This window comes from Carassius carassius, chromosome 26 (genome assembly GCF_963082965.1).
Source record: "Carassius carassius chromosome 26, fCarCar2.1, whole genome shotgun sequence".
NCBI classification, from domain to species: Eukaryota; Metazoa; Chordata; class Actinopteri; order Cypriniformes; family Cyprinidae; genus Carassius; species Carassius carassius.
In genome coordinates, this window is record NC_081780.1 from 2,837,352 (window position 1) to 2,846,079 (window position 8,728).

The window sequence follows — 8,728 nt, forward strand, 5'->3', positions numbered from 1 at the left end:
TAAAAGCATTAGCTGTCAGGCTTCACACTGAACAGGCCCAGATGAGATCTTACTCCAAACATGGCGGACTCCCCTCCCACAAGCTGGAGGAGGTGCTCTTTTGTGTTTCAAACGCATCTGCCGTATTTGAGGTGTCAGAAACGGAGCAATCTGCTATTTTTGGGACACTTTGTGGGAAGATAGTGACAGACAGGAGCGTTTGTGTTTGGACGATTTACATATGAAACTGTTTCAGCAGAAACGCCACGCTTTGATTTGTTGCAGAGTAATCAGACTCCCAAAATTTGTCGCGTACTCATGTTTTATCTCAATCGTGCATGTGGGGGAAAATCATTCTGGAAAGCTTTGAGGATTTGGAAATGTTGCTGAAATTGACAGATCTAAAAAAAAACTAAAAAAAAAAAACATCTGGGCCCAAAACGAGATCAAAAAAGAAATTTTGCATAAAAAGTTAGGCATATTTAAGATGTTTTGTATTGTGACAATGATGGCCATTACGCACATTTTCTGTCTCCCTTACTGTTTTTTTGTTTATTCTCATTCTTAATAGTAATTTTAATTTGCATTACAGTAAAAAATAATGCGATGATCTTTTTATTTCATAAAACTGCTAATTCCGGTCATTAAACTGAAGGAAAATTGGTGTATAAACAAATTTCACTCAGAAATTGCTATTCAATTTCACAATTACAAATTACAAAAATTTGTTACTGGAATTAAAAAAATAATAATTTCCCAACACCTCCCCAACTACCATTGGCCGAACAAACAGATAGTCCCGCCCTAAACTCGGCGCGTGTGTTTCACTTTGATTTGATATGATCAATAAAAATCAGTTAGTAAAAAACTTTACATAGGCTATTTTTATTTCAAGTAAATACCAAACATTATTTAAACATGCAATGAATGAATGAAATTAAAACAGAAATATAAACATGTGTGTGTCACACACCTGGACTCATTTTGTGTGTTTTTGCCCCTGTGACCCTGTTTCTGTCTTCCGTGTGTGGTTTGATTAGTTCCCAGGTGTGTCTAGTCATTTCCGCATGTGTTCCATGTCCCTGTTAATTTAGTCATGCCATCCACCTGTGTTTCCCCATTATCCCTTGTATAAAAGCCTTGTCCTTTCAGTTCTGTTTTGTCGGGTCTACTCGTTACTAGTTACTTGTCCACTTGCCACCAGTTATTTGCTACTTACCTTACCTATGTTTGATTTAATAAAGTCTTGTTTCGTTTATCCTTCGGCTCCGTGTTCCTTCCAGCAGCGTAAGCCGTGACAGAAGACGCGACCTAAAAAGTTAAAAACTGCGTGTTTTCCCTCCGTTTTGTTTTCCGTTTTTTCACAGTCTTTTTATTTCCGTAGTGTGTAATGGATCCCCTCTATCGCCCCGAATACCTCCTCCTCCTGCTGGAGCAGGAGGGACTTTCTCTCGAGGACCATACTAGACTGTTTCTCTTCCTAGCTAATGCCACCAGCTACCCGGACCACGCGTTGTCGCCCGAAGATGGTCCTCGGGAGGATTCCCATCATTCCCATCCCCAGGACGGGCTCCTGATCCTCCGTTAAGCCCAGGACGGGCTCCTGATCCTCCGTTAAGCCCAGGACGGGCTCCTGATCTTCCGTTAAGCCCAGGAAGGGCTCCTGATCTTCCGTTAAGCCCAGGACGGGCTCCTGATCCTCTGTTAAGCCCAGGACGGGCTCCTGATCCTCTGTTAAGCCCAGGAAGGGCTCCTGATCTTCCGTTAAGCCCAGGACGGGCTCCTGATCCTCCTGTAAGCCCAGGACGGGCTCCTGATCCTCTGTTAAGCCCAGGAAGGGCTCCTGATCTTCCGTTAAGCCCAGGACGGGCTCCTGATCCTCCTGTAAGCCCAGGACGGGCTCCTGATCCTCTGTTAAGCCCAGGAAGGGCTCCTGATTCCCCGTTAAGCCCAGGACGGGCTCCTGTTCCCCCGTTAAGCCCAGGACGGGCTCCTGTTCCCCCGTTAAGCCCAGGACGGGCTCCTGTTCCCCCGTTAAGCCCAGGACGGGCTCCTGTTCCCCCGTTAAGCCCAGGACGGGCTCCTGTTCCCCCGTTAAGCCCAGGACGGGCTCCTGTTCCCCCGTTAAGCCCAGGACGGGCTCCTGATCCTCTGTTAAGCCCAGGACGGGCTCCTGTTCCCCCGTTAAGCCCAGGACGGGCTCCTGTTCCCCCGTTAAGCCCAGGACGGGCTCCTGTTCCCCCGTTAAGCCCAGGACGGGCTCCTGTTCCCCCGTTAAGCCCAGGACGGGCTCCTGATCCTCCGTTAAGCCCAGGACGGGCTCCTGATCCTCCGTTAAGCCCAGGACGGGCTCCTGATCTTCCGTTAAGCCCAGGACGGGCTCCTGATCCCCCGTTAAGCCGAGGACGGGCTCCTGATCCCCCGTTAAGCCGAGGACGGGCTCCTGATCCCCCGTTAAGCCGAGGACGGGCTCCTGATCCCCCGTTAAGCCGAGGACGGGCTCCTGAACCCCCGTTAAGCCGAGGACGGGCTCCTGAACCCCCGTTAAGCCGAGGACGGGCTCCTGAACCCCCGTTAAGCCGAGGACGGGCTCCTGAACCCCCGTTAAGCCGAGGACGGGCTCCTGAACCCCCGTTAAGCCGAGGACGGGCTCCTGAACCCCCGTTAAGCCGAGGACGGGCTCCTGATCCTCCGTTAAGCCCAGGAAGGGCTCCAGCCCCAGAGCTTACTCCAATGCCTGCTCCTCCAAAAATCCCACCCTCCCACCCACTCCTGCCTCCTCCTCCGCTGTCGTCTGGCTGCCCCTCTGCTCGCCCTCAGCCTACCATCATTGTGGTGCGAGCTCAGCGGGACCGCCATCCTCCAGTGACGCCTTGGTCGGCGTCTCCCTCACCTCCGCCTCCAGCCTCTGAGGCCTGGACTCCGCCTCGGCCCATTGACCCGTCGGCTCCACCATGGCTCCTAGCTCCTTCCTCTCCGCCGTGGCCCGGCAGTCCGCAGGCTCTGCCTGGCTCCCTCGTCCCTCCGGCTCCGCCTTGGTCTGGCGTCGTCCATCCTATGCCTCGGGACTCCACTCCTCCGGCTTCGCCTCATCCCTCCGTCCCTCCGGCTCCGTCAGGCTCCTTCATCCCCTCGGCTACACCTCAGTCCTCGGTCACTCTGGCCTCACCGCGGCCTTCCGGATCCACATCGCCGCGTCAGTCACCAGAGCCATCAGTTCCGCCTAGGACCTCCGGCTCCTCCCCGTCACCCTGGCTCTTCGGCTCTCCGTCTCCACCTCGGGCTCCTCCTCCACTTGCTCCGTTGCCGTGGGTCGAGTCCCTGGAGTCGGTGACCATTCCTCCTCCATGGCTCCTTCCACCGTCGGCCCCACCTTGGGCCGTTATGGCTGTGGCCTGGGTCCTGCTGGGTACCTCCTGCTTCAGATCCTCCCTGGCTCCTCCCTCCGTCATCTCCTCCCTGGCTCCTTCCTCTGTGGTCCCTGTCTGCTGGCCCCCTCCTGGGAGGCTGTCCTCCACCGGAACCTCCTCCCAAGTTCCCACCCACGCCTCCCTTTGTTGTTTCTACGGTGCGAGGACGCACCTACCGGGAGGGGGGAGTACTGTCACACACCTGGACTCATTTTGTGTGTTTTTGCCCCTGTGACCCAGTTTCTGTCTAACTTGTGTGGTTTGATTAGTTCCCAGGTGTGTCTAGTCATTTCCGCATGTGTTCCATGTCCCTGTTAATTTAGTCATGCCATCCACCTGTGATTCCCCATTATCCCTTGTATAAAAGCCTTGTCCTTTCAGTTCTGTTTTGTCGGGTCTACTAGTTACTTGTCCACTTGTCCATTTGTCACTTGTCCATTTGTCACTTGTCCATTTGTCACTTGTCCATTTGTCACTTGTCCATTTGTCACTTGTCCATTTGTCACTTGTCACTTGTTACTTGCCACTTGCCACCAGTTATTTGCTACTTACCTTACCTATGTTTGATTTAATAAAGTCTTGTTTCGTTTATCCTTCGGCTCCGTGTTCCTTCCAGCAGCGTAAGCCGTGACAGTGTGATATTGCAAATAAAATCATTTTATTTATTTTTCTGATGAATTAATCACAAATTATTTTAATAATAATAATTATTTGAGTTTTTTTTACCTATATCTTATGAAAAGTATTAGCATTTTTTTTAATTATGCATTTAAAAAACTTTTGGCAGTTACTTGAAATAAAAATAAAGTCTAAATTTACACCAAGTTAAAAACTCAAGTTCAGTTCCTGCCTCACATCTTTATGTATAATCAACTTGGTTAAGTCATTTCAAATTAAATTATATTAAACTGGCTTTCAAATTAAGAATATAATATATATTTAAAAAAAATTGCAACTTCTTTCAATTAAAGTATTTTAAAGTTGTCATGACTTTTTTACAGTAAAAATAAAAATGTATTATCTAAATAAAAAACTATAAATTAAAATGAAAAGTTAGGAATCTTTTTTTTTTTTTACCAAATTTGAACTAGAAATAATGGTTAAAAAATGACTAAATTTAACATGTTCCTGACAGGTTTCGTGCTATTCAGACTCTTTTCAAAGATGTCCGTTGTTCTGTGACAGATTTCTGTCCTCGTGTCCTCTCGTCAAATGAATCGCTGCCATTTTGTCACGATTCGTCTGCGCCGGAGAGATTGATCTGTCATATCTGGGTGGTAATTGTGGAGGAGCAGCATGACGTCTATCATTACAGTGTCTCCGTCAAACCCTCATGCGGCCGCTGGCTATAGTTTCACCCCATTACCCTGAAGCCCTGCTCTCCTCTCAGATGCTCCAGTAATAACAGCACAACTCAAGCCACTGATGAAGCTCTACAACCGGAGAGCTGATGCCGTTTTCTTCCAGGGCTCCTTATGGCTTTATTCCAGCCCTGCCCGAGAGGAACAGGTGTTTTGTCTCTTTTAATGAGGTTAGTTTTTGAGAAACTGCCAAGAATAAGTTGCCCCCAGACCTTGTTAGATTGCAGTGGATGTCTGCAGTCTTCATGGTAATGTGTTGGGTCCGCAGCGTGGAGGTTTGATGGGCCTAAGAGCACAGGAGACTTACTCGAGCGGAAACACAGCTTTTCTCTACCCATCACTGTCAGAATCACTTCTCCTGTTATAAAAAAGCAGGACTTTAGTATTCCGAGTGCGCCACTGATTTTCCACAGACTGTTGTTTATAAGTGAAATATTTAAATGAATATTAAGACAGGTTTTTATTTACATCTGGCAGATGTATTGTGTGTGTTCAGTCTGTGCGTTCCTGGGTATCGAGCTGCTAAAAATAAATGAAATATAGCTGCAGTAATCAACCATTCTGTGTATAACACGACACTAATGTAAGGTAATCATTTACTAACCTTGTGTGTGCAAAGTTATATGCAATATTTAAACTCCTGTCATGAGCTAGTCAACAAAGTAAATGATAGTAGTAAAGAGATCAGAAGGGATTATTGGAGAAATGGTGCCTAGAAAGTATGATTATTTTAGTATTATTTATATACTATTATGAGGATTTGTTGTTTTAATTATAATTGTAATTGTTTAATTTAAATACCTGTTAGTTTTTTGTTTTTTTATGTCTTATAGCAGTAGTCTGACCACTAAATGGACATTTTATACTTATAATAAACTTTTATATCCCAAATGTCTTGCATAATATTATATGTATAATATTATTTATTTGCCATTATAGTAGTTATTAATTTTTTGAATAAGCTTTTTTAAATTTTCATTTTCATTTTAAAGTAATTTTGTTATGTGCTTTTGATTTGTAACATGCTTCCATAGTAAAAATTTTACTGTAAACATGATATTTATTTTCAAACCATAGAATTTATCTTGTATCAAATATTGCTTTAATCGTGGACATCAAGCTGTGTTATACAGTAGGTCACCCTTCATTGGACATAAAGTTCTCCACCACTGATCAGGATTCATTCATAAAATGTTTATAGACCTGGTCAAAGCCAGATTTAAAGAACAGAAACACCAGTGTCCAACTTCACAGTGAGAAAATGCATAATTCAACAGCACAAACGAATAATTGTTGAAGTGAGAGAAATAGCGGGGATGAATATTTCACCGATTGCTGGGCTGTGTGGGTTCTGGCATGTGGAGCTGTGTGGAGGAGGGAGCAGTTTTCCCATGTTTATTTATAAGAGCTCAAACAGGATCTGATCCAGTGAATCGAAACCTCCACAAAATCTGTGAATGTACTGAAGATATTTGGCTCCATTTGTCAAAAAACTTTCTCTATGGTTTAAAGAGATATGCATGCATGCCAAATGTTATGAAAAATGTTTTTCCATCGCTTTATTTGCTTAAATAAGACACAATATGTATTATAAATTAAATATATTTACTACAAAAGGTGAACCAACCAAAATATGTCTTTTTCTATAATTGCTTTGATAAGAAAAACATGATTATTTAATGATATTTCAGATATATTTATTTACTATAAAAGGTAAATCAATGTACAGGAACGTTTAAGAAATGTCTGGAACATATTTTACCACAATATAATAAAAATAATAATAATAATATTTATTATCATTCTGGATTTATTATTTAATGTATGATTTTATGAATTCAAATTATAAAATAGGGATATTAAAGTTTTATTAAAACATTTATGTGCTATATAAATATTTATGATATTTCACCCAGAAATATATTTTTCAATTTATTTTTGTAAATATATTTATTTACTATGAAAGGTGAATCAATTACCAAAACCATTAAATAAATTATTATTATCATTATCGTTATTATTGTTTTCATTATTATTATTATTACTATTAATGTTACATTTAAAACATCAAATAAACATTAAAAAAGGTTTTATGAAAAATGTCTATATATGTGTTGTGTAACTTTGATTCTGACAGACGGTCTACTGTGAAAAGCCCGAGCGCTTCTTCTGGCCAGTTTATCCACTGCACAACTGAATTGCGCTTGATGCTTGTTCAGTCTGTGTCGTAGTGACCCTCTGAAAGTCCTCCTGGCTCTTTTATTGTCTTCATTTCTGGGTCAGCGCTGTAACTGAATGCTTGAATGGCTGCAGAGCAGTTCCAGTTTAAGAGCACCACTGTTTCCACTGGTATAGGTGGAATAAAAAATGCAGTAGTCGTACTTCAAGAGCCATTTTTCTCCTCCATGGCTCATCTAGGTTAATGTGAATGTAGGTTGATGGTTGGTCTAGTTTATGTCATTCCCTCCCTCTTCATCTTGCAGGATGAATTTATGGGTGTTTTCTGTTCATCAGTTCTATCTGATAAGTGTTTTGTTTTTTTTTGTTTTTTGTTATTGCTAGAATGGCTCATTGCCATTGACCTCTAGCCATGGTTTTTGGCACAATTCAGCAGACACCTTTCTCTCATGGCTGGAGATACAGATGAAAGAGATATTAGAGGCCATGATGCTTGCTCTTTTGCCAAGTTCACCAAGTGACTTGAGAAAAAAAAACTTAATATAAAAACAATTTTCTGAGATTAAAAGGAAAAATTCAAGTTAACACTATGTAAATGCAAACATGAAATATTATAAATGATAAGGATATGAAAATATACTGTAAAGTAGGAACAATCAATCAGCAGTTTTATTAAAGGAATTGTTTACCCAAAAACAGAGATTTACTCACCTTCAGGCTATGTAGCAGTTCATCAATTGCTCACCAACTGGATCCTTTGCAGTGAATGGGTGCCGTCAGAATGAGAGTTCAAACAGCTGATAAAAACATCACAATAATACACAAGTTATCCACACCACACCACTCCATGCAGTTAATGTCTTGTGAAGTGAAAAGCTGCATGTTTGTAAGAAACAAATCCATCATAAGATGGTTTTATCTTTAAACTGTCACTTCCTGCTAAAATAAGTGAAAAAGGTGTCTCCTCTGAAGTGGGAGAAAAATCCACACAGATCAAGCACCGTTTACAAGCCAAACAGCTCTAAACAAATATGTGGGTGGATTTTTCACTGGAGAAAGCATTAGTATCGATGATAGACTTTATTACTTGTGTATTATTGTGATGTTTTTATCAGCTGTTTGGATCCTCATTCTGACGGCACCCATTCGCTGCATTTGTGGCCAAGTGATGTAATGCTAAATTTCTCTAAATCTGATATAGAAACAAACTCATTAACATTTTTTTGGTCTGAGGGTGAGCACATTTTCAGCAGATCTTCATTTTTAGGCGAACTGTTCCTTTAAAGGACTAACGCAATGTGAAAGCTTTTTTTTAAACCAAATGCATACTGTAGATTAGTCAGACATCTGTGGCTTGACTATGTGACGTTCATAATACCCTGATGGCTATTCTTGTCTTTGGCTCTCAGGTGTGCTTCTGTTGTTTGTGAAGCAGGTGCCAGTTTATCTTGTGATCTTCCAGGCTTCTGTGTTCCCGTGGAGTGTGTGAGGATTAGGGTGTGTGTTGTGTCATTCCTCTCTGTCGGATACGGCTCCTTCTCCGCAGGCCCTCCCTCCTCACGTCTTTCTGCCGGAAAAGGTTGGGATAATCAGACTCTGGACGGCTCCTGAGGAAACGCCTGCTGCTCTCTCTTTAATTGAGTAGCCCTAATGAGCAGTGGGAATCGCCATGGCGACTACAGAATACGTGGGCGGGGTTTAACACCACTGAGTTTAGCCCTGGAGGTCAGGTGTTTGGTGTCTGCCTTGGGGGATCATTTTGTGCTGTCTGTTTAAATTAACATTTATGACATGGTTTTT